At 42.2% G+C, this 13,988-nt stretch overlaps 1 protein-coding gene across 1 annotated transcript in view; it reads left to right on the top strand.

The window, feature by feature from the left end:
- The window catches only part of Ppp1r21 (protein phosphatase 1 regulatory subunit 21), a 124,016-nt gene that overhangs the window by 108,868 nt on the left and 1,160 nt on the right, over positions 1 to 13,988 (top strand). The gene's annotated exons all lie outside the window — the stretch shown is intronic.

Here is a 13,988-nt window from a genome sequence, read left to right as displayed (position 1 = left end):
TTGCTTCGGCCAAAGGCAAGAGGTTATTCCAGCCACAGCCCATGTGGAGCTGTGCCCCTCTGTGAGGACTGCTGGTGTTCTAGGGAAAGTACCAGTGACTGAAGCTTGTCCAAGAAGCCACGGCAGGCTGGGTGTGGTGGTACACACTATCACACAGCTACTCAGGAGGCTGAGGCAGAGGTTCGCAAGTTGGAGCTCAGTCTGGGCAGCATAGCGAGATCCTCTCTGAAAATAAAAGTAAAAGGGCTTAGGATGTAATGCATTGGTAGAGCCCTTGCCTAGTATGCATAAGGCCCTGTGTTCAATCCCCAGCACTAGGGGAGAAAAAGCTGCTATGGTCCCAGAGTCAGAGAGAGAACTTGAGGTCATGGCAGAGAAACTGGCAACAGAACAAAAGAGCTGCTGTGTCTAGAGTTAAAGTGACTGTGGTCTGTAGTTGCAGGTTTCAGGGTTCTGAAGCACACCTGCCATGTGGTTCTTGAGGAAAGCTGCGAGCTTCTCCCTCTTGCTAGTGGTTCCTGAGAGTGTTTGTGTCGGCCGGGAAGATACTTGTCAGCCCTTTCTCCCAGGACATCCCCCGTGCATCCTGTCCTGGTTCATTCTTTCCCATACCTGTTAACTTCTTTCCATTTTGGGAGACACGGTTTTCCAGGACTTGGTGACTGAGGCCAGAGTGTTGGCAGGTAGGGTCCTGGTGGGGGCCTCTGCCAGGCTGCAAACTGCCCACTTTTTCTTTTTGTATATCCTTTTATTGGTACATTTTAGGTGTACAATATAATGACATTTATCATTGGGAATTTGCACCTTTACATACTCTCTTGGTTCTTATTTTTCCCCCTTCCCCTGCCCTCCCTTCAACCCCTCCATCCCTCTCTATTTACAAAGACTTTGTTTCCATTTTTCCATTTTCTCATATTAATTCCATTCCCTTCTTTCCTTTCCCCTAGCCCTCCCACTTCCCCTTCCCCTTTGCCCCTTTTCTTCCTATTTCACATTATCTATTATACCTTTTAGTCTTTATTTACACTTTCAGTTTCTCACACTAGAGAAACTATTCGGTATTTACACATGTGTCCTGTTTATTTCACTTAAGAGTATCACCTCAATGTGCATCCATTTAGCTATAAATGTCTTTAATTTCTCATTTTTTACGGCTGAGTAGTACTCCATTTTATTAAAAAATCCCCACATTTTCTTGATCCAGTCTCCAGTTGATGGGCATTTGGGCTGTTTCCAAGTTTTAGCTATTACAAACTGTGCTGCTATGAACATGGGTGCACATATATCACTGTGGTATCTTTTAACTCTTTGGGGAAGATTCCCAGCAGGGGAATAGTGGGGTCAAATGGGACCTCTAGCCCTAGTTCCTTGAGGTATCTCCATACTGATTTCCACAGTGGCTGCACCAGTCTACACTCCCACCAGCAGTAGAGCAGAGTTCCTCTTTCCCCACAGCCCCGCCAGCATTTGTTATTGGTTGATTTCATGATAGCAGCCATTCTTTCTGGAGTGAAGTGGAATCTCAGTGTCATTTTCATTTGCATCTCTCAAATGACCAGTGATGTTGAACATTTTTTCATATCAAACTGCCCACTTCTGAGTCTTCAAAGGGCGGAATGAGCAAGCGGCCTCTCTGTCCTCTTCTTTTTTTTTTTGTACCGGGGATCAAACTCAAGACCTTGCGCTTTCAAGGCAGGCAGTGGAACCACTGAGCTAAATCCCTGGCCCTCTGTCCTCTTCTTATAAGGGCACTAATCCCATTCAGGAGGGCTCCACCCTCATCACCTATTTACATCCACAAAGCTATCTCTAAATACAGTCACACTGGGATTAGGGTTGCAACATGTGAATTTTGTGGGGGCACAAACATTCAGCCCATAACAGGAGAATCCCACTAAAAAATTTACTATAGTAAAAGACACATTGCTTTTACCCCCCCCCCCCACTTTGAATGCACTTATCCCATTATTTTTTTAACTGTGTGAAGCAGTTCTGGAAGTCTTCTTTTGTGAGTGTTTTAAGCTGCATTGTTGTGGCTACTGCCTTGTCCTGACTCCATTCAAAACGTTCATCTTTCATATTCATTTTGACTTTGGGGAAGAGTCAGAAGTTATGTGGTGCCAGATCTTGTGAGTAAGGTGGATGAGGACAGATGGTGATATTTCTACGAGCCTGCCTTTGTGTTGGATGGCACTTGGCAGCAGCATTCACTGTGCAGTATATTTGACCACACCTTGTAAAGACAACATCTGTAAATTAGGCAGAATGGAGACATGGTTCCAGAAATGGACTTACAGCAAGTTAACCTAATGTTTCCTCCAGCTCCAGAGTTAGGGCTCTGTAACTTCCCTCTGAGTAGAGAGGATGTGTGTTCTAAAGGCTACAGGAGGTAAGCAGGGAAATAGAAAGGGAGAGGAGAAAGGAAAAACTAGCCTACATGTGTACGTAGTATGGGGCAGTTTAATATGAGGGAAATATGAATATCACCTTTCTATAGATGAGGAAGCTGAGGCTCAGGGATCACTACTTACTTAGCAAGTTTCTGTAGCTTCTACGGCAGTGTTAGGAACATGGTGTGGATACTCCATAAAATGTTGTGGTAATTGGAGTGAAATTTCAGGACTGGAAGTGAGCATGAGGCCCTGAGTTTGATCTCCAGCACCACAAAACAAAACAAAAAACAAAACAAACAACCCAGAATAAAAATTTAAAACCAGAACACCTACACAACTGAGTCTTTGCTCACATAGAGACCTGCTCTGAGGACTGGCCAGCTTGGTTGCTCTCTGTCATCCTGTTAGAGGTAAATATGGCTGGAGATTAAAATTGTGAGGAGAGATTTTCACTGGTAATGGCTGCTGCCGAAGTGAAAAGAGTTGGGCATGAACTACTCACCTTGGATTTATGGGGAAGGGACTTAGTGTGTGTTGCAAAGAGCGAAGGGCTCCAGAAGCTGGGAAGTAAGGATTACACAAGGTGGGAGGAGGGTGGGTCAGTGTGGAACTGGCTTGGTTGTGCAGCCTGGCATTTATCCAAGTCAGCACCCCCCCTCGCACTGGGCCGGGGTGGGGACCCTGTCTGTCTTCAGCAGTTGGCCGAAACAGTCAGCTCTTTAGGCAGCTAGGCCTTTTCTCAGGCAGGCGCTTTAAGTGGGCAGTGTCATCCTGGGATGTGGCCCTGAGCCAGTAGCATCTTTGGTTTGTGTTTGCTCAAGTGTTTATATCCCAAAGCTGACAGGTCTGTTTAAGAAGCAAACTCTGGGTTTGCCTGGAGTTCGGTCACTATTTTGAAATTTAGGAAATGGACACATTATAAAATAAGTTTTAACAAATAACCAGGACCCAAATTTGTGCTGGAAAATTGAAGATTAACTGTCACAGGGGAGGGCCAGGGTAGTTAGTTGAGCTGGAACTGGCGCTGATAAGATTTGAAGGCACAGACAGATTATGCTGAGGTTTAATATTTTACAAACGGTATTTCCTGTCACATAGCTGAACTAAATACCACACTCATTTGTGATTATTACGGGCTGCAGAACATATGTGCTAATAACATGGCTCATGGATCCTGGGCCCTTCTCCATGACCCAAGCATGAGGCTTTTTCATTTTCCTCAAAGTCTCAGTCCTTTCTGTCTCAAACCTTTACTTTCTCTTTAAAGGGAAAACTTCTATAGGAATATAATACATGAAACACTCGCACAGCAAATTTTTTGTTTTGTTTTTTTGAAACAAGGTTTCGCTGTGCAGTTCAGGCTGGCCTCCAACTCACTGAGGCTGGCCTGAGTAGGCCGGTCTTGAACTTGCAGCAATCCTCCTGCCTCAGCCTCCTGAGTGCTGGGACTACAGGTGTGGACTGCCACTCTTGGCCTCAAATAGCAATATTTAAGAATATTCTTGGGCTGGGGGTGTAGCTGAGGGGTAGAGCACCTGCCTAGCACATTCGAGCTCTCAGTTTCCATCCCCAGTGTCATCCCCCTATGTGTTTTTACACATTGGCGTGCCCTGCTTTTGGCTTTATTTACCTGATATGCATCCTGGAGTAGCAGTGAAGCTTAGCAGATCACAGACCTCCAGCTGTTCCAGAGAGGATTGGGGCTTTGGACAGGCAGCTCCAGTCTGGTTCCTGAGTTGCTCTGGGGAGTCTGACACTGCAGGAGTCTGAGAATTCCACATTCAGGGAGCAGCCAATGAAAGTACACAGATACTGAAATGAAGACATTCTTTCTCTGGATTATGCAGCATTGTTACAGAGCAGAAAGTCATAGGCATAAAAGACTAAATTCACCCTTCTGCAAAGGCCAGCTTGTTCCTGTGAGTCCAGATGTGTTCCTGAGGCTTGAGAAGAATTCAGCCCAACTGGGACAATTGGGTTGGGGCAGAGGCCAGGAGGTTTTTGATAGGTTTGGTGAGGATTTCGGAGCTTTGCCAAGTACCTCCTCAGCGCAGCCCTCCCTCAACATCTAGCAGATAGAGAAGAGCCAGTTGTGAGGGACCATATTAGAGGATGTTCTCCACAGACAAACACTGAAGTAGGGAAAAAGTCTTCGACTGCAAACAACCTGGAACGCTGCTTCTCCAACCAAATACATCCGATCAGATTTCAACAATCCGTAGGAGAAGGTAGAACTTTGTATGTACATTTCGTGGAATTGTCTCTGAAAAAAGGGAAGGGAAGCTGGAAAGCACAGCAGTATAGAGGAGGTTGGAGGTTGGTATGGGAAGGAGAGACTTAGACAATGTTTGGAGAATCCAACAGTATGCCAAGACGGCTGGGAGAGGAGGGGGCCACTCAAGACACCTGCTAGACAACAGTTCGGAGAAGTTGGTCGAAGGGTAGGAGAGCCAGCTGAGGCAGTCAAGAAGGGACAAGAAATAGGGCAGGCTGTTGTGAAATCCATTCTCAGAAGTGACCGGAATTGATGCTGGGCTGTTGTTCTTGAGCAGCCTGGAGGGAAACTGTCCCACAGTTTGTCTTTCCCACAGCCTGGTGTCCAGGGCAGATATGTGTGGTGGGCTTGGTGGAGAAACAGGCTCTTCTCCTCCGAGAGCAGGCTCCATCCTGTTTAGACAGGTCCTGCCTCCAGGAAGGGGTGTTTCTAGTTTGGTGTTGTTTTCGCAAAGAGGAGTAGGGTGGTGGAGAGTGCTCAGAGATGGCAGGACATGCGACACCAGCAAGTCATTGGTGCTTTCTGAACCCCTGGGGTGTTGGACTTTGGGATCTGATAGACCTAGTCAGAGTTCAGGCTTTGCTTCTTACTGGCTGCTTCTCTTTAGGTAAGTAGTTTAACCTTGTTTCCTTCTTTTACCAAGTGATGAGTTTTGAATATTAAATGAGGTTATGCACACCCAGCCCCTGGCATACCAGGAGTGTATAGTGTTTGCTAAATGCTTGTTAGTGTGGGTAATTGAATAGAATACCCCCATTTTCTTTCTAACTCTAAAAGTCAGTGGTTCTTTGAACTGGGAAGGTAGTGTAGAGATTTATTTTGCAGAAAAGTGAAAAGACAAAATTACTTAATAAAAAGTGTATTGAGATTCAAAATTATGTCAGGCATTTATAAGAAGAGTAGAAAATGCCATAAAAAGTAGACACGATTCCTTCTTGACAGGCTTTACTCTGACTCTCAAAGAATATATGAAATTTTCCTATGATGAATAGAAAGTTTTTATCCATAATTGTTTTTGGTAAGACCATTTTTTCATACTAGTGCTTCTTATTCATAAAGCTTGTTATAATACTTTAAATATTATTTAAGGTATTGCTATTTGTGATTTACTTTGTAAGTTAATGTGGAGTCAATTCATGTTCATCTCCATAGTATTCCTTCAAGAACTCTGATATTTCTCAAGTGGAAGGAAGGTGGAGTGCAGGAATGGAGGGCAAGTCCAGCCTTTTTGTGTTTGCTGTGGCCTCGTCCTCTCCTGCTGCTGATCCTCCAAGGGTGTGTTTCATACTCCCCTAAATGGGGATTGCTAAACTCTTGCCACATCCAGGAGAATGGGCTTCCAAAGGCCATCTTTCCCAGATGCTGAGGTCTAAGGCTGAAATTAGTTTCCTACATCTTTGCTGTTCCCACTGTGAACAGGCAAATGTCTACTCGTAGTTTGTTTGTGTCTACTCTTAGTTTGTTCTTGAACTCAGTATATTCTTTTACTTTAAAATTTTAGTTTATTAGTACATGTATGCAGTACATAATGTTTACCTTCCTTATGTGGAGTTGGTACATGTACATAGCACATCCCAATTCCTTTTTTTTATCCCTTAGCCCTTCCTTTCTCCATCTCCACCTCTTGATCTGCTTCCCCTTTGAGAAAGATCTACCTTTCTACTGCCTATTTTCTGTCTTCTACTTTGTTCTTTATCTTTACTCTGGGTTTCTCATATAAGAGAAATAATGTGATATTAAGCTTGTGTGCCTGATTTATTTCACATAACATTACGGTTTCTAGGTACAGCCATTTTTCTACAAATGACTCAATTTTATCTTTCTTTATGGCAGAGAGGTACTCCATGGTGTGTAAATACCACGTGTTCTTTATCCATTCATCTGCTGATAAACATGAGTATGTGTGTATCTCTGTAATATGATGTCTTCAAGTCTTTCCTGAAGATACCTAGAAGGGGAATAGCTGGCTCAAGCGGAATTCCTATTTTCAGTTTTTCATGGAATCTCCATATTGACTTCAATAGTGATAGTACTAGTTTACATTTCCACCAACAGTGTAGAAGGTGAACTCAATATATTCTGATACTGCTTTGAAAACATACAGCTGTAAAGAATAATTAACCATCTTAAAGGGAAGCAAATATTCTTCTTAAAAATCTTCCAATCTCAGAAATGGGTTTCTAGAAAGTTCCACCATAATACATCTTCCTTTTCTATCTGTGTTTCATTCCGAGTTTTGATGTCTGGCCCTGGCTCTGCACCGTATGGGGAATTGTTTTTTGAAGGTCTGCAGGATAATCTAGATGGACTGAGGACAGACCTAAAAGGTTCAGACCTGCATGCAGGATGGGCAGAACCCACAGCCATGGAAAGAGCCAGAGTATCAGACTAGAGGAAAGTTTGTACCTGATGCAGGTAACTAGGGATAGGCAGCCAGGAGTCATGGTTTTCCAACTCTTATCTGGATTCTGGCCCTTGGGGACAATGCCCAAATGCTGTGTTGGCTCTAGATTGTCAGGAGTTTTAAATGAGATGTATCCGTGGCAGGGCTCTGCCAGTGGTTAGACTTAGAGCCCTCTAGACACAACACCACTTGCGATGTAGGCAGAGACAACACAGAACACAAGGGGTTTAAGGACGTGTTGTTGCAGGAAGACTTTAGTGTCTCTGGAGCTGGACTCAGGAGCGGATGACTGAAGGGAGACGCCTGACACTGCTCTGGGCCTTCACATCCCCCCTGAGACCCCGTGGGCTTTGAACAGGCAGGGCCTTGGCTCTGGTGGGGTCCCCTTTTCCTGTGAGAGGGTGAGGAGGGAAGGAGAGCAATGGATGGAACTGGTCCTAGTTGTTGACTTTAGGCTGGCTGGTGGGGCTCTGGGACAAGAATAGAAAGATGACAGAGGTAAGGAAGAAATGGAGATGAGTGTAAAAAAGGATGATAAAGAGGGCAGCATCTAGGTGTGGTGGTGAAAAACTGTGATGGCAGCACTTTGGCAGGATGGAGGCAGGAGGATCACAAGCTTGAGCCCAGCCTGAAGAACTTAGCAACTCAGATACTGTCTAAAAAAATGAAGGGGGCTGGGGATGTAGCTTAGTGCAGGGCCCTAGGTTTAACTGGGGAGTGGAAATCAACAAGAGGGTTGGAGGAGGGGAAAAGAGGAGCCACAGAGGGCAACAAAACTGCCTCTGACAGAGGAGCCTGAGCCTCCACTGCTCTGTGCAGAATTGCATCAAACTCCGGCCTTGGAGGCAGGGACAGACAGAGGTCCCGGTTCTCATTGACACAGTCCCGGGCCATTTGGGTGAGTGAAGCTCTCATCATGCTTGCTGAGCACCCACTGGGAAGACTGCTGCATGGATTTGGGGTTTAAGGTTGCTGACTTTTTTTTTTTGTAAGTTGTGTTTTTAAAAAGTTTAGGGCCACTTACAAAGTAATGGGATTGGTTTCTTTGGCTTATGAAGTTGAGTTTGTCAATAAGCAAAAACTAAAGAAATCAACCCCTCTGTTCCACACTGCAAAGCTACGAAGGGGAAAGGAATGGGGCAAAGTGGGACAAGTCAGAAGAGGATTAGGGCTGAAGCAGAACGATTTTTTCTCTTGGTCATCTCTCTCTTTTTTTATTTCTTCTGAATAAATGCAACTAAAATAAATATTTGCACAATCAATCTGTCATCTTATATATCATCTTATAGAGCTGTTTTGGCTGGGTTCCTTCTAAAAAGGTTGGGATGAGGATGGTCCGGGAATCCTGCTGCCCCCAGGGGTCCCTGGCCCCTGGGTACACTGCTCTGCCTGCCTCAGGGGAGAGGCCTTCCCGACAGCGACAGTGAAGTGTTCTCCAGAGCCAGCGAGCCTGGCTGCTGCTCTGCAGTGTGTTTTTGTGCCCTTGGGAATGTGCAGATGCACCAGCGACAGCACTGAGCAAGCCAGTGACCTGTCCCCAGCAGAGCCCTAGGTGCTTGTTTCCTTTTGCTTTGGCTTTTTCTCAAGCTTGAGTGATTACCTTGGTTGATCCTTCCTTATCCACAGGGAGAGGGCTGGAGGGAGAGAAATAGGCCTTTCCCACAGGCATTGTTCCACCAAGCTCTTAAGTTTTCACATCAGTAGATCTGCAGTTTTATTTTCTTTCTGTGGATTACTTGGATGTATGGTTAAAAATCCCAGCACTAAGGCCCATGAACTTAGAGGTAACAGAGTTTCTGCTTTTGACAAAATTTTCAGTCAGATGTCAACCACCATAGAATTGTTTTAGACTAGGGAAGGACCCCAGAGATTACTGTGTGCAACCACTGATTTGTCCACAGGGGATGTGCACACAGCTAGCAGGGGGCAGATCAGGGCCCAGCATTCAGATCACCCCACTGGCTCAGTGCTGTGCTCCCTCCATACAGCTCAGCACCTCTGGTGTCATTAAAGTAATTTCAGTAACCTTTGTCTGGCAGATTGGACTGAAGTGATCTATCTTCAAATCCCAGGTCTTCCCATACTTAGGTATGTACTCAAGGGAAATGATCATACAAGACTTGTACACAAGTATTCTTAGCAACATTATGTGTACAAGCTAAAAAGTGAAATGAACCAAATGTCTACCAATGGGCGAATGGATACACAAAATGTGGTATAGCCACACAATGGAATGTGATTCAGCTGTATAAAGGAACAAAGCACTGGAATGTGCTGTTATGGCTTATGTCTAGATGTCCCCCCAAAGCCTCATTCGCTTTTAGGTTGGGCTTTTTCAGAGGTGGCTGGATTTAGAGTGTGTGAGGCTGGAATTGATTCATAGTACAATGCTAGTCCAAGGGCATTAGGATTAAGGGTGTGAGTGCTACCTGCCCTAAGTCTGAATGAGATAAAGGGGGCAGAAAGATGCTGTTAAATTCTCCCTAGTTGCTTTTTCTGTCTTCCATTGCCATGAACTGTTGCCCCTCTGCCACCCTGCCTTGGAGCCAGCTGATTAGGGACTAAAACCTCTACAAATTCTAAGGCAAATAAACCTTTTCCTCTTCTATTTTGGGTGTCGCGTTTTTTCTCTCAGCAAGGGGAGGAAAGTAACTAATGCGTGGTACAACACAGATGAACCTTGAAAAGGTGGTGGGTGAAAGAAGCCAGACACAAAAGGCCATATGTTGTATGATTCCACTTCAATGAGGTGTCCAGAAAAGGCAGGCTCATAGAGATAGAAAACACATTAGTGGATGGCAGGGCCTGGGAGAAGGGGGTGGGTATGGGAAGGGACTGCTAATAGGTACAGGGTTTATTGGGGTCAGGGGAGAATGTTCTGGAATTAGATAGTGATGCTTGCTTGCACAACTCTGTTGATAGACTAAAAACCACTGAACCGTACTTTGTTTTTTTAAGGGTGGATTTTATGGTGAATTATATCACAATAAAGCTGTTATTTTTTAAAAAGCCTGATTCTATCTCCTACTGGCTGGGTTATTTAGTCAGTGGAACCGCTCCCAAGGAATCTCAGCTATGAAGCAGGAATAATAATAACATACTTCCCAGGTCATTTTGATAAACAAGATCATGAATTTCAAAATGCTTATAAACTATAAACCTCACATCGTCTTGGGGTGCCAATGCGTTATTAAATTGGATGTTTAGTTTTCCTCCTGTGTTTCCTATAGCACTAGCAAGGTCTGCCTATCTAGTAATTACTCAACTAAAGACTTAGTGATTTTTTTTTTTTTTTTTTTTTTTTGTACTGGGGATCAAACTCAGGACCTTGTGCTTGCGAGGCAGGCACTGGAACCACTGAGCTAAATCTGTGGTCACCTAGAGCTTTTTCATATGCATGGGTGAGACTCAACACCCACTGAACAGTGACTCCCCAGTTTGCACCCCCAGCCCCTGATAACCACTTTACTTTCTTTTTCATGAATTTGACTACTTTAGATAGTTCGTGTAAGTGGAATCTTTCTGTGACTGGCTTATTTTGCTTAGCATAAGGTGCTCAAGCTCATCTGTGCTGTAGCATGGGTCAGAATTTCCTTTCCTTTTATGGCTGAAGAATATTCCATTGTATGCATATGCTGCATTTTCTTTATGCTTTCATCTATCAATGGATGTTTCAGTTATTTTCACCTGCTGACTTTTATGGATAATGGTGCAGTGAATGTGAGTATGCAAATAATCTCTTCAAGATCCCTGTTTTCATTTTTTTTTTTTGGTACCAGGGATTGAACTCGGGACCTTGAGCTTGTGAGACAGGTGGCGGAACCACTGAGCTAAATCCCTGACCTTTCATTTTTTTAAAGTTCTTTTTATGGTACTATGGATTGAACTCAGGGCTTTCACACTGAGTTACATCCCCAGCATTTAATTTTGAGACAAGGTCTTACTGAGTTACAAATTTGTCCAGGCTGGGCTTGAACTTTTGATCTTCCTGCCCCAGCCTCCAAGAGTTCTGAGATCACAAGCGTGTACCACCACATCTGGCTCCTGTTTTCAGTTCTTTTGGATAAATACCCATTAGTGAGGTAGTTATTTATTTGTTTGGTTTGTTTTTTTTGGTACCAGGGATCGAACTCGGGTCCTTGCGCTTGCGCAGCTGGTGGCGAAACCACTGAGCTAAATCCCTGGCCCTAATGAGGTTGTTATTTAGATCATATGGTAGCCTTATTTTCATTTTTTCTTTTTTGAGGAACTTCTATACTGTTTTCCACAGTGGCTGTACCATTTTACATTCTCAATATTGCACAAGGTTCCTATTTCTATGCGTCATTGCCAACACTTGTTATTTTCCTTTGCTTACTTAGTTTTTATCATGGCCATTTTAGCAGATGTGAGGTGATGGCTCATGGTTTTGATTTGCATTTCCCCAATGATGAGTGAAGGTGAGCATCATTTCATATACAGATTGGCCCTTGTACGCCTTCTTTGGAGAAATGTCTAAGTCTTTTGCCCATTTCTAAATTGAGTTGTTTGTTTTTTTGCTATTTAATTGAATTCTGTATATATTTTATATTATATCCCTTCAGTGTATAGCTGGCAAATATTTTCTCCCATTCTATTTGTTTCCTTTGCTGTGCACAGCTTTTTGATTTGATGCAGTCTTGTTTGTCTATTTTTGGTTTGGTGCCACATCCAAGCAATCATTTCCAAAACCACTGCTATGAAGATTTTCCCATGTTTTTTTCTTGGAGTTTTTCATTTTTAGGTATTATAATTAGGTCTTGTATCCATTTTGACTTGATTTTTGAGTATGATTTAAGGGTCCAGTTTCACTCTTGTGTGTGCATTTCCAGTTTTCTGAATATCATCTGTTGAAAGAGACTATCCTTCCCCTATTGTGTAATCTTGGCACCCTTGTCAGGGAAAATTTGACCATGTATTTGACCACAGATTTATTTTTGGACTGTATAATCTGTTACTTTGGTCTCTACAACAGCCTTTGTGCAAGCATACCATTTTGATCATCTGAGCTTTGTAATATGTTTTGAAATAAGTTGCTTGAGTCCTTTAGCAGCTTTTTTTCCTCTAGAAAAAAGACTATTTAGGAATTCTTTCTGGTTCCATATGAATTTTAGGATTTTCTTCTACTTCTGAAAAAATGCCATTGATAATTTGGGTAGTATGGATGTTTTTTAACAATTTGAAGTTTTCCAATCCATGAACAAGGGATGTCTTTTTATTTGTGCCTTGTTTAATTTTTTAAAAGGACATTTTATAGTTTTCAATATGTATTACTTTCATCTCCTTGGTTATGTTTATTCCTAAGTAGTTTTTTGATATTGTTGTGCATGAGATTATTTTAATTTCCTTTTTGGGATAGTTTGTTGTTGGTGTATGGAAATATAACTGGATTTTATATGTTTATTATGTGTCATGCAGCTTTGCCTAACTTGCTTTTTAGTTCCAACAGGTGTTTTCTTTGGTGTTTATCTGTGTGTGTGTGTGTGTGTGTGTGTGTGTGTGTGTGTAAAATTTTGAGGGTTTTCTACATATAAGGTCATGTCATCTGTAAACAAATAATTTTCATTCTTCCTTTTGTTAGCATGCCTTTTATTTCTTTCTCTTTTTTTTGCCTAATTTCTCTAGCTATGAATTCTAATGGTGTTCCTGATCTTAGAGTAAGTCTTTCAGGCTTTTGCTGTTGAGGATGATGTTAACTGAGGTAATTATTTTCTATTCCTAGTTTGTTGAATCTTTTTTGTAATGAAAGGATGTTAACTTTTGTCATATGCTTTTTTTTCTATATCTTGAGATGATCATGTTAATTTTGTCCTTTGTTCTGTTAATGTGATGTATTGTACTGATTGATTTTTGTATATTGAACCATCCTTGCATCTCAAGGATAAATCCCTCTTGGTTATGGTTTAGGATCATTTAAATTTGCTGTTGAATTTGGTTTTCAAATACTGTACTTTATTGAGGATTTTTGCATTTGTGCTATCATTAGGGATGTTGACTGGAGTTTTCCTTTCTTGGCTTGGGTATCAGAGTGGTGATGGCCTTGTAAAATGAATTTGGAAGTATTCTCCCCTTTTCAGTTTTTTTTGAAGAGTTTGAAAAGGATTGGCATTAATTCTTCTTTGAGTGTGTAGTAGAATTCAGCTGTGCAGCCATCTGGTCCTCAGCTTTTGTTGTTTTCAGTACTAATTGAATCTTCCTACTAGTTATTGGTCTGTTCAGATTTTCTTTCTTTGTGATTCAGTATTGGTATACGTGCTGCCTAACCAAGGACTGTGATTCAGGATTGGTTGGTTGTATGTTTCTAGGCATGTATCCATTTCTTCTAAGTTATCCCATCAACAGATGTGTAGTTGTTCATACTATGGAGGCATTTATGGCTATAAACTTCCCTTTTAGTATTGCTTTCACTAAAAGTTTTGTTATATTGTGTTTCTCATCATCACTTGTCTCAAGATAGTCTCTAATTCCCCTTTTTGTAATTGTATGAAGATACAATTTATCCATTATTTGGATTATATGTTACTTCATTTCTACACATTTGTGAATTTTCCAGATTTTCTTCTGATTTCTAGAGTTTAATTCCATTGTGGCTGGCAAAGATACTTGTCTGATTTCAGTCCTCTTAAATTTAAGACTTGTTTTGTGATCTAGTATGATCTGTTCTGGCAAATATTCTGTGTGTGCCTGAGAAGAATGTGTATTCATTCTGTGACAGATGAGTAAAATGTTCTGTGTCTGAATAGGTCCATTTGGTCTATAGTGTTGTTACAGTACTTTGTTTTCTTATTGATCTTCCAACTGGATGTCATATTTGGAATATTGAACTCTCTGAATGATTGGCTATTTCATCCTTCATTTCTATCAAGGTTTGCTTCATATATTTTGGTGCTCTGATGTT

This window comes from Heterocephalus glaber, unplaced genomic scaffold (genome assembly GCF_053883595.1).
Source record: "Heterocephalus glaber isolate CG9 unplaced genomic scaffold, H.glaber_assembly_v1.0 deba00001457, whole genome shotgun sequence".
NCBI classification, from domain to species: domain Eukaryota; kingdom Metazoa; phylum Chordata; class Mammalia; order Rodentia; family Bathyergidae; genus Heterocephalus; species Heterocephalus glaber.
This window is presented reverse-complemented; position numbering and strand designations above follow the sequence as displayed.